Consider the following 17346-nt stretch of genomic DNA (forward strand, 5'->3'; position numbering starts at 1 on the left):
CTCATCACTCTGAACTCACGCACTCACAAGCTCATCACACATTCACTGGCATCTCTCTCACTGCCAGGTCAAGGGACATCACCCCTCACTCTCTCACATACACGATCACATCTCTATTTGGCCTCATCTCCTCTGGAGACTGCCTCCTCAGCCCTCACCATCTTGAGGCCACTTGCACAGATCAACATGTGCCCCCACACACACCCTGGGTTACCCTCCTTCCCCAGTATAGCACTTGCCCTACAGCCTCTTCCCTTGCCTGAGGCCACTTCTCCCTTTCCCCAAACAAGCCCTAGCCCTGCAGCTGAAGAAAAGCCACCCCCACCTTATGGTTGGTCTGGTAAGTAGAGACCTGACCATGACCCCCCCCTAGAGGTGATGTGCGGCTGCCTGTGAAGCCTGGCACTGATGACTGCAAGTGCTGCCCGAAGCAGGTAGGCAAACAAATCTCAAAGTCCCGAGCGAAGTGCAACTCGCCAGGTGTATGTCACTTAAGTACAGTTGTGAAACATGTCAGTGTACAATCACACCAAAATGCCCGGATGATCCAGTGTGGGGGGGATGGTTCTGATGAGCAGGGCTTATAATGAGATGCTAAAGTATTGAAATTAGATTCCCGGCATGCAGTGGTGAGAAGCGCAGTCCACCATTGACAGGTGGAATGGACGATCACAGACTGGTTTCATGACAGTGTGAAACTGATTTTTGGCCTTCTCGCCATATTGACCCCCACTATGAACTCACCCCCACCATGATGCCCGACGCCAACGGGGCTGGAAAATCCCAGACTTAATTATCACTTCCGCATCATCTTCTCATGTGGCTATCAATAACTGAAGCTCATCAACCTTATTAAGCACATGTTTTGCAGTTACCCACATCACTACAAACCTAACTTTGTATTTTCTACGATCCCGCCTAATTATGTATTATTTCTAATGCTAACAGTCTCTCCAAGTCTGCTGTGCACCTTGATTCCACTTTTTAATGCTACATCTCGGTGCCCAACCACCTGCTTTTTTAAATTCATTCATGGGATGTGGGCATCGCTGGCTAGACCAGCATTTATTGCCCATCCCTAATTGCCCATAAGAAGGTGGTGGTGAGCTGCCGTCTTGAACCGCTGCAGTCCATGTGGTGTAGGTAAACCCACAGTGCTGTTTGGGAGGCAGTTCCAGGATTTTGACCCAGCAACAGTGAAGGAATAGCAATATATTTCCAAGTCAGGATGGTGAGTGGCAGTGTTCCCATGTGTCTGCTGCCCTTGTCCTTCTAGCTGTTAGCAGTTGTGGGTTTGGAAGGTGCTGTCTAAGGAGCCTTGGTGAGTTGCTCCAGTGCATCTTGTAGATAGCACATACTGCTGCCACTGTGCTTCAGTGGTGGAGGGGCTCAATATTTGTGAATGAGGTGCCAGTCAAGCAGACTGCTTTGTCCCGGATGTTGTCAGGCTTCTTGAGTGTTGTTGGAGCTGCACTCATCCAGGCAAGTGTAGAGTATACCATCACACTCCTGACTTGCGTCTTGTAGGTGGTGGGCAAGTTTTGGGGTGTCAGGAGGTGAGTTACTTGGCACAGGGTTCCTAGCCTCTGACCTGCTCTTGAAGCCACAGTATTTATATGACTAGTCCAGTTCAGTTTCTGATCAATGTTAAGCCTCAGGGTGTTGATAGTGGACAATTCAGTAATGATAATGCCATTGAACATCAAGGAGCGATGGTTAGATTATCTCTTGCTGGGGATGGTCATTGCCTGGCACTTGTGTGGCGCGAATGTTACTTGCACATGTCAGCCCAAGCCTGGATATTGTCCAGGTCTTGCTGCATTTGGACATGGACGGCTTCAGTATTTGAGGAGTCGCAAATGGTGCTGAACGTTGTGCAATCATCAGCAAACATCCCCACTTCTGACCTTATGATGGAAGGAAAGTTATTGATGAAGCAGTGGAAGATGGTTGGGCCTAGGACACTACCCTGAGGAACTCCTGCACTGATGTCCTGGAACTGAGATGACTGACCTCCAACAGCAACTACCACCTTCCTTTACATTAGGAATGACACCAACCACCAGAGAGTTTCCCCCCTGATTCCCATTGACTCCAGTTTTGCTTGGGCTCCATGATGCCATGCTCGGTCAAACGCTGCCTTGCTGTCAAGGGCAGTCACTCTCACCTCACCTCTGGAGTCCAGCTCTTTTGTCCATGTTTGAACCAAGGCTGTAATGAAGTTAGGAGCTGAGTGGCCCTGGCAGAACCCAAACTGAGCATCAGTGAGCAGGTTATTGTTAAGCAAGTGCTGCTTGATGGCACTGTTGCTGACCCCTTCGATCTCTTTATTGTTGATGAAGAGTAGACTGATGGGACGGTAATTAGCCGAGTTGGATTTGTCCTGCTTTTTGTGTACAGGACATAACTGGGCAATTTTCCACATTGCCAGATAGATGCCAGCGTTGTAGCTGTACATGAACAGCTTGGCTAGGGGTGCTGCAAGTTCTGCTGCACAAGTCAGTACTATTGCCAAAATATTGTCGTAGCTCATAGACTTTGCTGTATCCAGTGCCTTCAGCCATGTCTTGATATCACGTGGAGTGAATCGAATTGGCTGAAGATTGACATCTGTGATGCTGGGGACCTCCGGAGGAGGCCAAGATAGATCATCCACTCGGCACTTCTGGCTGAAAGTTATTGCAAATGCTTCAGCCTTATTTTTTGCACTGATGTGCTGGGCTCCTCTATCATTGAAGATGGGGATATTTGTGGAGCCTCTTCATCCAGCAAGTTGCTTAATTGTCCACCACCATTCATGACTGGATGTGGCAGGACTGCAGAGCTTAGACCTGATCCGTTGGCTATGGAATCGCTTAGTTCTGGTTACCATTTGCAGCTTACACTGTTTGGCACGCAAGCAGTCCTGTGTGGTAACTTCACCAGGTTGGCACCTCATTTTTAGTGGTGCTAAAAATGAAGTGTAATTTGCTGCTCCTGGTATGCCCTCCTGGACTCTTCATTGAACCGAGGTTGATCCCCTGGCTTGGTGGTAATGGTAAAGTGGGGGATATGCTGGGCTATGAGGTTACAGATTGTGTTTGAGTGCAATTCTGCTGCTGCTGATGACCCACAGTGCCTCATGGATGCCCAATCTTGAGTTACTAGATCTGTTTGAAATCTATCCCATTCAGCACAGTGGTAGTGCCACACAACACGATGGAGGAAATCATCAATGTGAAGAGGGGCCTTCGTCTCCACAAACATAGTGCGGTGCTCACTCCTACCGATGCTGTCATGGACCGATGCATCTGCGGCAGGCAGGTTGGTGAGGATGATGTCATGTATTTTTCTCTTTATTGGTTCCCTCACCCCCTGCCGCAGACCCAGTCTTGCAGCTATGTCCCTTAGGACTCAGCCAGCTTGGTCGGTAGTGGTGCTGCCAAGCCACTCTTGATGCTGGACATTGAAGTCCCCACCCAGAGTACATTCTGTGCCCTTGCCACCCTCAGTGTTTCCTCCAAGTGCTGTTCAAAATGGAGGAACACTGATTCATCAGCTGAGAGGGGTAGTAGAGATGCAGTACGTGCAGTACATAATCAGCAGGACGTTTCCTTGCCCATTTTTAGCCTGATGCCACGAGACTTTGTGGGATCCGGAGTCGATGTTGAAGACTCCCAGGGCAACTCCCTCCCAACAGTCTACCACTGTGCCACCGCCTCTGCTAGATCTGACCTGCCAGTGGGACAGGTCATACCCTGGGATGGTGATGCTGGTGTCTGGGACATTATCTGTAAGGTATGATTCTGTGAGTATGACTATGTTAGGCTGTTGCTTGACTTGTCTGTGAGACAGCTCTCCCAGACCTTAGTAAGGAAGACTTTGCTGAGTTTGCCATTGCCATTTCTGGTGCCTAGGTTGATGCCAGGTGGTCGTCCAATTTCATTCCTTTTAGACTTGTTCTTAGCGGTTTGATTCAACTGAGTGGCATTTAAGAATCAACCACATTGCTATGGAATGGATCTGGAGTCACATTTAGGCCAGGGCAGGTAAGGATGGCAGATTTCTTTCCAATCAACAATGGATTCATGGTCATCACTTTTAGTTCCGGATTTTCATTGAATTCAAATTTCACCATCTGCCATGGTGTGATTTGAATCTGGGCCCCCAGAACATTACCCTGGGTCTTTGGATTGCTAGTCCAGTGACAATACCACTATGCCACCACCTCCCATTGCTGAATTAGTTTAACTGTCCCCAAGCACTAGTTAATCTGCCCACATGAATAATACTCCCAGCTCTGTTCAGGTGCAATCCATCCACATCAAACAGATCCCACCTGCCATGAATTTGAAGCCCTCCCTCCTACTTCATATCTGTAGTCATGCCTCAAGCTGCCATATTTTCCTATTTCTACTCTCATTTGCACATGCACAGGGTGTAAACCAGAGATTACAACATTTGAGGTTCAGCTTTTTATATCCTTAGCAACCTTAACACTGACTGCACAACCTCAGCCCTCTTCCTCCCTGTGTTGTAAGTTCTGACATGGATTATGACTTCTGGTCCTTCCTCTTTCCTTCACAAAATGTTCTGCACCCTCCCCATGATGCCCCTTACACTGGTATCAGGGACATAAAATACCATATGCGTCTCATGTCAGTAGTAACAACACGACATGTCTGTCTCCTCTGACTATCAAACCCCAATTATTAATGCTTTCCTACACTTTGCTGTAGCCCCTGTGTGGTCTTTTGCCTCATGGTGCCAGGTTTGTTGAAGGAAAAAGATTCAAAGAGCTATAGAGAATGAGTAGAGAGGTGGGACCAAGTGGATAGCTCTATCAAACAGCTGACACTGGCACAATGGCCTAATTACCTCCTTCTGTGCTGTTACATTCTATGATACTACGGGCGGAATTTTCCGTGCCCACCGGCTTAGGGTGTCATAGCAGACGTGAGTGGACGATATGGCAGGAAAGCCAAAAATTTCACAACATTCTGAAACCAGTTTGCAATTGTCCGCCCCACCCTTCAATGGCGGGCCGCGTTTCCTGCCACTACACATCAGGAACTTCACTGTAATACATTGACATATCATTATAAGCTCTGCTCGTCGGAATCATCCCCCACACTGGATCATCTGAGCACATCGGCGTGTTTCACAACAGTATATATAACATGTGCACTTGGCGGGCTGCACTTCAAGGGGAACTCGGAGGTCACTGCACAGTAACGTTGCGCAGTGCTCGCCAGAGTCGCCTGTTGGACCACAAAGTTGAGGCGCCACGTATTCAGGTGATGGCACAGGCAAGTCGCATTTTCCTGACTAGCTGACAGTGCGGTGCCGGGGCAAGGGCTGTACTGCGGCTGAGGCGGGTTGGGTGTGGCAAGGGCTGCACTGCAGTTGATGGTAGTGCACAAGCACGTGTGGGGTGGCAGGGGGGGCACGGGTCAGTAGCAGCCACACATTAGGGAAACCTTGTATAAAGTGACCACTCCTCAGCAGCTGAGACAGTTCAGGTGCAGCCACATTGACATGCATGGAGTTGGGTCTCTAGCTTATCCGCCCACTCAAGCAATGCGGAGGTATGAAAGTGCCACAAAGTGCTCCAGAGATTTTCACACCTCGGGCACAGACTTCAAAATAATGAGCATTTTAGTGGACTGCAGAACAATTGGACACATTGTACAACCTCCTTGCTAAAGCTGACCATGGAGCAGCCACTGGCGGAGGTGCTCACAGCTCCTTGCAATGTCATCATTCAGGTTTGGACCAGTCTCCCTGTAGTTCAAGCTAACAGTGCAGTCTTACAGCGCAGGTTAGGAGAATGCCTGTGCCTGAGCTGAGAGCACAGCATGCCGTCCAGTGGGCAAAGCTGCCGCCAATCGGTCAGGTGGAGTAGGGTGGAGGTGGGGTGGGGGTTGGGGGGGTGGTGATTTCAGGCAGCCATGCAGCACATTAAACTCTGGCCATCCAAGTGGTGACCAATAGTCTCTGAGATGTGTTAAGGGGCCTTCAGGCTTAATAAAGAGAGTTTCTTAGTACACCCAAGTTAGCCCACACGTCTTCAGCAGGAGCACATCAGGAGCATGGAGCCTGGTGACCTAACTGTATGCCTCATGGCGTACAGAGGGCAGAGACGAAGGAGAGAAGAGCGATGGAGGTGTCTGGCTGGGCAAAAGAAAGAGTAGCATGCTTAGGAAGAAGGGTCGGCGTGGGCTCCTGCACCTGCTACTGAAGAGCCACAGTAAGCCATCGCTGGTCGCGCCTAGCTAAACCCGGGGTCTATAGATGGTGCTTGTCATTCCCGCAGATGATCGAGAACCAGTGTCACCGAAGACTACGCATGCCCAGGGAACTGGTCGCATCTACCACCTGCTGCAGGGTTTGGCGCCACAGGGACATGGAGGGCATCCACTGCCAGTGGCTGTGAAAGTGACCGTGGCGCTGAATTTTTATGCCAGTGGCTCCTTTCAGGGCTCCACAGGGCTCCACCATCAGGTCATGGATGCTATCTTTGTGAAGGCACACAGCTTTGTGCATTTCTCCCGCAATCAGGAATGCCAGGAAGCAAGCGGGCGGGGATTTGCCCAGATCTCAGATTTCCCACAGGTGCAGGGTGCCATCGACTGCACTCATGTGGCGCTCAAATCTCCGTGGCAACAAACTGTCGACTATGTCACCGCAAAGGCTTCCATTTGCTGAACGTGTAGCTGGTGTGCGGCCATCAGAAGTGCATCCTGCAGGTTTGTGCACAGTTCCCAGGGACTGTCCATGGCTCTTACATTCTCAGTAGGCCTCAGATCCCTGATGTATTCCAGAGTTCACAGAGACTGCAGGGATGGCTCCTCAGGGACAAGGGCTACCCACAGAGGCCGTGGCTGATGACACCTGTGAGGTGGCCTCAGGCTGCAGCAGAGCGAAGGTAAAACGAGGCTCATGCTGCAGCTCACAACTTCGTGGAGCAGACCATCGGGATGTTGAAAATACGCTTCCGTTGCCCGGACCAATCTGGAGGAGTCCTTCAATACAATCCACAGAGGGTGTCACGCATCATCGTCGCCTGCTGCGCCCTTCACAAACAGGTGCTGAAACGGGGAGAGGAGCTGGCTGAGAAGGAGTGGAAGAGCTGCACACCTCCTTCGATGAGGAGAACATCGATTGGGATGTGTGTGGGGAGGTTCTCGAAGGTGACAAAGATGGCAATGAGGCCATCGCACTGGCCAGATGAGGCAGACGTGCTCGGGAGACCCTCACAGCTGCTAGATTCATGAAGGATGATGAACACATGTCTGTGGAGGAGACACCATAGATCCTCACATTGCATCTTTGAATGTTTGACTCCAGTCTGGCTGATGGCAGCGCACACACCCTCTGTCGTGGTAAGACTCCCGTCATGGAAACGCAGCAGATGACCATAGTCCCTACATTCCATGTGGATGATGACGACATGCAGTGGGGACACTCCATAGATCCTCACACAGCACATGTGAATATCTGAATTCTGTCTGGCTGATGGCAGCTTGCTTGCGCTCTGTAAACAGGGTCATATCATGGAGATGCAGTGGGGAAACTTTAACTTCTCCTGATCCTCTGGTATCCTCCGTCAGCTGAACCCTTCAGGACCACACTGTCTCCGGACACAGATGCTGATGGGATCGGGGGCCAGCTGCACCTCAAAGGTGCTGGGAGCGCACAGAGAAAATGAAGGAATTCTGTGCCACCGGTCAAGGACATTCTGGCAGCAATGAGAAGCCCCACCGAGGTTCAGGCATGACCGATGTGGTCAGTGAGTGTGAAGGGACACCATCAGTGTGCTGGGAAGGCGGCACACAGCACAGGGAGGAGGCCCTGGGCTGAGACACCTGCCTTTATCATGCAGGGATCAAGGTTTCACATCTGAGCGACACAAACACTGCTCATCAAAAAAAGGAGCCACAGGCAAGGAGATATTCTTGGGAGTTTATTGACAATAATGAACAGTGTGTACAAGTGATTAACACCCGTGCCCAGGCTGTGCTTCCTGATTGGTCTCAGGAGCAGCTCATTCCTGCCCGAGTTGGAGTTGTTGCTGTCTGCAGTGTGCTGGCTGTGGCTGCTGTGACTGGGAGAGGTACACCCTGTTTCTGCTACTACTGTTTTTTCCAACATAATCCTCTGGACTTTTACAAGCTGCTCTGGTTTTGCTGCTGCCCAAAGGACACTAGAAGCCAACTGCTGGTATTGTTGCCGGGACTGCAGGGGCCTGGAGCTTGCAAGGCCTGAGGCCTGAAGAATTGGAGGAGAGAGAGAGAGAGAGAGAGTGAGAGAGGAGGTGCTGCAAGACAGGGAGGCTGGGAGGAAAGGATTTTTTAAATTACATTTGTGGTGGGTGTCTGGATTTTTGTTTGGTGGGGGCTGTGAAGACCTTGTTGCTTTGTAAGGGGAGGAAGAAGACTGCTGAAGGGACTCAGAGAGGAGGGATGCGTGTATGTGTCTATTTAACATCGTGCCCCCCGCCCCACCCTTCTTGCCCCACCCGTGTTCAAGTGCAGGTAGCAGGTGCTGCCTGGTGCACAGGGATGGACCTGACTTCCATGTGCCAGGCAGTGCCGGCTGCCTGGTGAAGACATCACCCTCCCACTATGAGAAGAACAGCTAGGCCCCCACCAGCCTGCTCCACTCCTCCACCCAGGGACACCCACCCACCCTGCACCCATTACCCTTTCCCTTTCGGTGCCTTCCTATCTTCCTTTCCTTGCCCTCTGTCTTTACACACCATCGGGAGGGAGAGGGTAGTCCTTCTTTTCCCCCTCTCCCACTTTATAAATGCTGTTGCTACCACCAACAGAGCTCGAGGTAGGTCTGGCTCATCCCCCAATGGCTGCCGCGGGGTCACCGGCGGCTGGGCCCTCCAGGGCAGCTGTGGAGGCGGCGCTATCACCAGGGCCGAGGCACGCCAAGAAGACCTATGTGGGAGTGACTGTTTCCGTGGCCTCCGCTGCTCCCGCGGCCTCGTTGCTGTTCTACCTCCTGACCAGGGCCATTGGGGTAAAGAGCTACACTCACCCCAAGATGACTGTAGGAACATGCGTGAAGGCTTTGGCCAGGGTTGTTGGCCCCTGGGCTATTGTTGCAACCTCGTGCATGTACGGGAAGGCGTGTTCTTCCTGAGGTCTGAGTGGGTGGTGCACCTGGCCCTGGCCAAGGGGCTCATTGTAGGTGGGACCGATCTGGTGGTGGATCCTCTTGAGGCCATCGTGGAGAGGCTTGTTTTACTGGGCTTTGTTCCCAGTGAACTCCTCCTCCACCACCTTCACCAACCGGGGGAGGTCTGGTCCGGGTTGGTGCCGATCCTGCTCAGTCTCAGGGAGCCCAGTCTTCGCCACGTGTACTCCTTCTGGTGCCAGGTCTTTGTTCACCAGGCCCGGGAGGAGTGCACGGAGGGGGACGGTTTGATGTCATTTTTGAGGGGGCTGCCTATTGCATCTTCTGGTTGGTAGACAGCGTGCAATGCCATGCCTGCAAGGAGGTGGGGCACGTCCAAAAGAACTGCCCCCGCCCCCAAGGCTGCCCATGTCACTCAGGCGGCCACGGCTGGCACCATCGCTCCTCCCCCCGCCACCACTTGCTCTTCCTCCCCACAAGGGGAGGTGCCACTGGCAGCCACCGCCATTTCGGCTGCCGGCGAGGTGGGGCGAGATACCTCGCGCTGAAAGAAGGCGCACCATGTAGAGGCGGCCCCCAAAACCTCCCCAAACTCCTCAAACCAACCCTGATCCCCAGACACCCAGGGACACCGGCTCGGGGTGCGCAACCCTGAGCCGGTGGTTGTCCTAAAAGAATAGACCAGCCCAAACCCCAGAGGGCAGAGCGTCCGGAGGGGCTGGATGAGGCAATGGGGACCTCGCAGATGGAGGTCTCCCCAGCCCCCAGCCTACTCCGGAAGAGAAGCCACCCCTTGGACGGGGAGGACCTCGCGACTTGTGAGGTCGGATGTGTCCCTTCCCCCAGTGAAAAGGTGGTGACATCTCCGCCCCGTAAGTCCTCACTCTGCCCTCTGGGGTGAGCCCAAATCCCCGACCCCTTGCTGCAGTCCCCTGAACAGGGCCCCCTGGGGGTGGGTGAGGTTATCGCCCTTGTGGTGGTGCCCCACCCCAACCCATCTTGTACTCCCAAGAAGCCATCTGGCCCGTCTGGGGGCTGTGGCAACTCATTCATGGCACCAACTGCTGGGTGATGGGGCGGTGGTGGCGAGGAGGGACTCTCGGCTCCCTCCCAACCTTCAGCGCCGGGCGCCACTGTGCTAGATCCGGAGCTTTCTCCGGGCTCGCTGGGCAACCCAGTGCCTGGTGGGTGTTGGGGGGGGTGGGGGGGTGGGCGGGGGGCGCGGTGGTAGCGGGGCTCTGAGCTGCCGCCATCCCTTTGGCCCTCATCGCCAAAAGGAGGCCAGAGAAGACCCCTCTGCCCTTGATCTTAGGCGTGGGATTGAGGTGGAGGTGGAGGTGGAGGTGGAGCCGACTGGCAGCTCCAAACCAGCCCCTGTGCTCAATACGGGGGAGGGGTTGGAAGCTGGAGGCAATGACCTGGAGGAGGGCGGAGTTACAGTGGTGAGCACCGGGGACGACTTAGAGTGGTTGTCAGGTTAGGTGGTGGATCCCCTGGTGCCCCCCACCGATTCTCCTCTCATCCCCTTACGGGAGCTCCGGGATTTTTTAGTGAGTAATCACGGTCACCGAGATGGGTCTGGACCAGTGGCATTCCATTCTTCTTGTGTTCTGGGCCACCCACAAGGTCCTCAAGGCCCCGGAGCTGGACCGGAACGCTAAGAGGAGGGTCCACACATTTCTCGCTGAGCTCCTGAAGGAGAGGAAGGATTAAAATAGTCCTCTGCTTCTCACACTAGGTATGGTGATGGTAGCACATACTTCTGACAATGAAGACTACCATAGCCAGCCTCAACATCAATGGCAGCAGGGACGCACAGCACAGACTCCAGAGCTTCTCGGTCCTCCAGGATGGGAAGTATCCGGTGTGCTTCCTGCAGGAAACCCATACTGCTCCGGGAGACAAAGCTACGTGGCTCCTGGGGTTGCGATGGGGGATCCACATGAGTCACCTAGCCTCTAATTCTGGTGGGGTGGCTATTTTGTTGGCCCCACATTTTCAGCCGGAGATTTTGGGGGTCAAGGAGTCAGTGCCAGGCCAGTTGCTGCACCTGACTGTGCGCCGGGGGGTGCGGCGCTTCACTTTGTGAATGTGTACGCTCCCCTGGATGCGCAGCAGCAAGCGAAATTCTTTGAGGAAGTGTCCACTCATCTCGACTCCATTGACGCGGACAAGTGCATCATCCTCGGAGGGGGATTTCAACTGCACCCTCGAGGCCAGGGACCGTCATGGTGCCCAGCACCGCTTGCTAGGTATGAGTAAGTTGAGGGACCTGGTCGGGTCCTTCGACTTGGTGGCGTCTAGCGACATTGCCATCCTGACTGCAGCGGCTAAATCTTCCAGTCGGCATGTGGGGGTGGGCCCGACACGCTGACGCATAAAATGACACGCGATGATGTTGGGCATGCGTCCTGATGTCAACACGCGTTGTCTCGAATTTTCGCTTGGCGGGCATGTGCCAGAGGCAGCTCTACGCCTGCTGAAATGTCAACAGCCTATTTAGGTCATTAAGAAAGTAATTAAACTAGTTAAGAACGCTGCCTGTCCAACCTTAAGGTTGGCAGGCAGCTGAAAAGCCAAAGCAACCTTCGCGTTTTTTTAGGAAACCTCATCCACGGACGAGATGAGGTTTCCTGAAGCTTTTATAAAATCAATAAATTAATTTTCCCACCTTCACAAACATTTCCCAACCGATGTGACACTGTCACATGAGGGGACACGTTTAAATCAATTTTTACACCATTTATTAAAATGTTTCATTCTCTGTTCAATCTCCACGAGGCAGCTCATGTCTCCGGGAGATTGCTGCGCTCTTTCACTCTCCCTCCTACCCCCGCCCACACAGGTAGCGCTGAGTGTTATGCTGGGAGGGCCTTAATTGGCACACCCACGTAAAATAGCGGCGTGCAGCCGGTTGCTGGTGGCAAATGGCTCTGCGCCCGCCCGCGCTCAGCCAGCCCGCCATAAATAAAATCCTGGCCCAGTGTTTTCACTTTCATGTCACCTGGAGTCGGAGTGTCCAGACTCGACAGCCTTTATGTTTCCAAGGCATTCGTGTCCTGCGTTCTGTCAGCTTCTGTGCAGCAGGTGCCGTGCATGGACCACTGTCTGGTGTGGGTGGAGCTCGCTCCATCCTGCGCTTGGACGGGGTCCACGTACTGGCACTTTAACAACCTGCTGCTGGAGAGTGAACACTTCCTGGACTCGTTCCATTGTTTCTGGGCCGGCTAGAGAAGGAAGCAGGGAGGCTTCTGTGCCTTGAGGCTATGGTGGGACGTGGGCAAGGCTCACTAATGTCCTGGATCAAGGTTTCCATAGCAGCCACCATCCTACCAGTGTTGACATCGATGCATTGGCATGCTGGCGCTATCACCTTGGACAGAAGGCGGACGGACTCCTCCATTGTACCCTGCAATCTGAGGAGTGCAGCGGACATCCCCTCTGATGTTCCTGAGCTTGCCTTTGCAGCTCCACCAATTGACCAAGCCCTGACTTGGACTCAGCAATGTTCTGGCCTCCAGCTGTCCTCCAAGTGCCGTAAACCTTAGAAACCGTAAACCTGCTGCCACCTGCTGTGGATCAGACAGTGTGATGTGCTCACCGCCTTGTAACCCCGAAGCTACTCTAAAGCTAGGTCCCACTGAGGTGTGTGTCTCTGTGCTGGTGGAGGGTCTTGGTGAGCGCTGTGATGGGCCTTCAGTTAGGGTTTCAGCAGATTCCTCTTCTGAGATGTCTTTGGGGCTTGAGTCAAGGACATGCCAGATGTGCCTGTGAAAGCAAGGAGAGATAATTAGTGCATGGCAGTGGCCTGTGAAAGAGGACACATCACTCACAGCATGGTTGTCTGATGGATGTTGCACTGCTGGATCCTCACTTGGTTGAGCAGCGCAGACCTCACCGTCAGCACAGGAACGGTCCCGGTCATTGCTGGCAAGGTGAGGACCTTGATTTCAGGCATTCCTCTACCTGTCTGCGACCTCTCCCTCTTGATGTGTGCCAGCTTGTCCTGCATGAATAGAGATGGAGAGAGTGTAAGCAGGAAGCATGCCACCCAGATAACAAGTATGCCTGGCATGTGTGGGTGGTGAGTGGTTCCATGAACAGGATGAGGACAATGAATGTGTGTGTGAGAGAGTGAATGGTGATGCCCCTTGAACTGGCAGTGAATGAGGGCCCTGTGGATGTGTGATGGGTTAGTGAGTGTGTGATTTGGAAGTGATGAGAAGAGTGACTTACCCTGACAGAACAGAGGAGATCATTCATCCTCTTGTGGCACTGAATGGTTATCCTCTTTTGCAGGGCATTGGCACTGACCACCGTTGCTACTGCCTCCCAAGCTGGATCGGTGATGTTGCTGCCCCTCCAGTGGCCAGAGCGGGGGGTACTGGACATCACAGCAGGTCCCCAAGGCATCCAAAAGGTATTCCAGAGATGCGAGACTGAATCAGGGGAGGGGCTGCAGTCTTCTTGTCTTTCAGGGCCATGTCTTCTTTGTAGCAGCCCTGGGCTGGAAGCACTGAGAGGTGTGCACGCGGCTGCAATTTAAATATGGCACCTGGTGTGAGGAAGCAATGAGGTCACGGCATGGCAAGGTGAATGAGAGGCTTCCCTCCAGTGCCTCAGCATATTTCACAGGAACGCATGATTAACAAGGTTTGGGACGATACGGCGTGAAAAGCCGCCATTGCAGCTGGCGGATAAAATGTTCTTTTTCCCACCCACTACCACACTTAGTGCAAATCTGGGATGATTCTACCCAATGATTGTGGGCAGAAAACACAAGATGTCGCTAGCTCTCAGCTTATATGGCAAGCTCTAGGTAGGCCATTGCCTGTGCAAGGAGCTCTACACCTGGGTAGGTGGAGGAAAATGTTTGCTAAACACTTGGGTACCTTTAGCAGCAGTACAGTGCTAGCCATGTTCGGAGCAAGTTAAAAGGGTATTTGGACAATATTTTGAAGTTAGCATGTTATTCCCTTCAAAGCATCTTCCCTTTAAATTGCTGCTGCATATCTTTAAAAAGCTGTAACATAGGAGTTTCTACAATATTTCCTCATGACTCCCTCATAGGCAGCTCACACAATAGATGAAAGCTTTGTGGAATAGGTGGTGTAAATTAGAAATTCAGAGAGGATTATGCAGTGCGTTGGGTGAATGACTCCCTACATTAATCTTAGTGAAAGTGCATTTATGATAATCTTCCATGTTGTGAGACAATGGTTTGTGTTGTGGTGGTTCACTCTGTGTGCAGGTGTGGCCAGCACAGAAATCCTTGGGCCAGATTTTCGCTACCGAGGTAGACAGCTCAAGTTGGGGAATTTCCCAACTTGGCAGACCCGGCTCAATATAAAGAGCCCCGCCACAGGCAGTTTTCACTCTGGGGAGGTGGGGGGCATGACCAAGTTGGCCTGCCACCTCCAGAAGCTGTTAGGCCCTCTTGCCCTCAACAATCCCCGCACCCACTACCCCATGCTCTCCATACCACTCACAACTCTCATGACTCTTCCATGCCATCTCATACTCCCTGTGTCACCTCCATAGCCACACAACCTGTATCCATTAAGGCAGACTTCAGGAGCCATTTGGAGATGAAAAGGAATTAAACTTCCAACAATCTAATAGAGGTCTCATTCATACACACTTGATGCAGAAAAAAACTTCTCATTCATGAAACCTGCTAAAATATTTTAAATCACCTGAAGCGATCAATCTGTTATAAAAACAAACACATTTCTATTCAGTAATCATATCAAAGACAGCTAATCCTTTAATAGCTTATCAAACCTGTCAATCAAAATGCAAACGCAGCCCCCCTGCTGAGATAGGTGGTTTTGGAGCTTATGAAATTCAGCCATGCATTCATAATGGGTTCAGCTGTAATAACAGCCTTTGTGAAATGACAACAGTGAAATCTACTGAAACTTCAGGGATGGGTGGTAATGTTGTTTCCTTAGCCTATATCCAAAGACCTGTCAATCAATGCACTCCAGCAGTATGTTAAGAGCAATACTCTTAACAGCTGCAGCCTAGTATTTTTTTTTCATTTTTAAAGGGCTAGGGATTTAAATAACTTCAGATTATGACACTTAAACAAACCTTACCAGCCCTTCAACAATGCATATGCCTCCCCCATAAATTTGTGATTCCCATACTGTGGGGTAAGGCTGTGGGACAGTAAAAATTGGGTCTGTTTAAACTCAGCACCATTTTCAAATGACCCAGCAGATTTGTGTTTCACACCTGTGCAATTCACACCTCACTCCCTTTCCCATACCGGTGAAAATTGTATTGGACAGAAATAGGAACGGTACTCCCATATCCAGGTCTTGCCAGCCATTTTTAAAGTTTTCTGGAATCGTCCCGGCACTGGGAAAATATGGTCTCTAGTCTATTTTCTCCAACAATTACACTCTCCACCACTTATTAAGTTATTTATAGGGAGAAAAAAGCTTATTATCCTTTGGAGAATAGCTAAAGGGTCATCATTGTGTGCACATCATGACTGGGTAGTATTTTTATTTTTTCACCATTACTACTAAAGTCACAATGTTGCGCATTTGAAAACCAGAGTTTCTGAAAATTTCATGAGAATTTGTTAGTTGAGCCTGGCAATGAAGCCATTTTGCAAAAAAAAAAGAACATTAGTTCTGTACTCTGCATTTCTTTAATAATTTGATTATTATTTTGCTATTTCCTGACATCCAGAGGTTCTTACATTTTCCTCCTACCCAGAAGTAGCTCCCAAGAAGTTTCATCAATGATAATTGCAGTCCATCCTAAGGCCCAAAGAGCAGTTTTCTGGTAAATCTTCAGTTCCCACAGGAGCCAATTTGCCCATTGAGATCTGGTCTGAGCCCCCTTGAAGCCTCCTGCAAGCCCCAAACCTTCAATAAACCCAGAGAAACCCAATAAACTCAGCTATGGTATTATGCCATGTGAATGAAAACTGGACAAAAAGAAAACACCTGAGAGTCTGGTTGTAAAGGACAGGGAAGGGCTGAGACAGTAAACATGTTAAGGAGCTATTTGCTGCACTTCAAAAAATAGAGTGAATATGGTACATTATTTTGTATCCCTGCAGTTTGTTGAGAAGTATATTTCAATTTGTGAGAATGTTTTCAAATGTTACTGTCAGAATCTCAAAGTTAAATTTATTATGGTGAACGTTCTCTTCTGTCAATCACTCAGTTTCTTTATTACTGCTGGCTAATATGAATTACAAAACAAAATTCATATATGATTGTTATTAACAACATTGAATGTATAGTTGATCTAATTAGTTTGGCAGGATCCCATCCCATTGACTTTCTGCAATTGCATACCCAGGTGAAAATGACTGTACCAGCTGACATTTTGATCGATATAGGCTGTGATAAGCTTTTGAGACAATTTTACAGCAGCCCGAGAAATATCCTCTCTGGGGTCGCTAATTATTATTCAGTTCTGCTATGTCTGACCGTGCTGGTATGTATATTACAAATGCATGTAGGGACTTTGAAAGTTGTATGTTTAAAAACCCATGATTCCATGACAACCAGTGTTTTGGGGCTTATAGAACTACTTCACTGAACCCTTACTCTGATCGTGACATGCCAACAAAAAATATTTCAACATTTTAAGAAACATCCTTCAATTGTCATGGAATCATGGGTTTTTAAACACACAACTTTCAAATTTCTCACTAAGATGCATCAAATCCAGGGTATCATTATTCCATTACTCAATCTTAAAGCCATCTCTTTCTCACAGCTGAGAATGGGCTGCAAATGCTTTTTGATCATTTTTGTTTTATAGCTATCAAGCCACTGGCAACCTTCACAAGACAGCTGTGAAGTTCTTGGATATATGATTCAGCCAATAACCCGTGAACTGGAAATTTCCAGATAAAGATCTAAATCTGGCAGGCAGGGCCATCAACTACAGCAACAGCTGGGGAACTCACACAGAGACATTATCAACATCGACAACAAAACCAGCTGAACAGCTGATAACAAAATGGACAACAGCAAACAATCCAGCTTCCAACAAGAGTGAGAAAACCTCCATTGTGAAGTCCCAGCCAGAGTTGGAGGTAGAATAAGTTTGGTATTCTGCTACCACTTACATTCTGATAGTGGATTATGAAATTCTAAATGATAAAATCATAGGCCAGGAAATTCCTCAGAACTGCTCCTCTTTTGCTGATGTTACTTTGTCAAAAGCATAGAAGTAGCTCCC

Source organism: Cetorhinus maximus, chromosome 4 (assembly GCF_964194155.1).
Source record: "Cetorhinus maximus chromosome 4, sCetMax3.hap1.1, whole genome shotgun sequence".
NCBI lineage: Eukaryota > Metazoa > Chordata > Chondrichthyes > Lamniformes > Cetorhinidae > Cetorhinus > Cetorhinus maximus.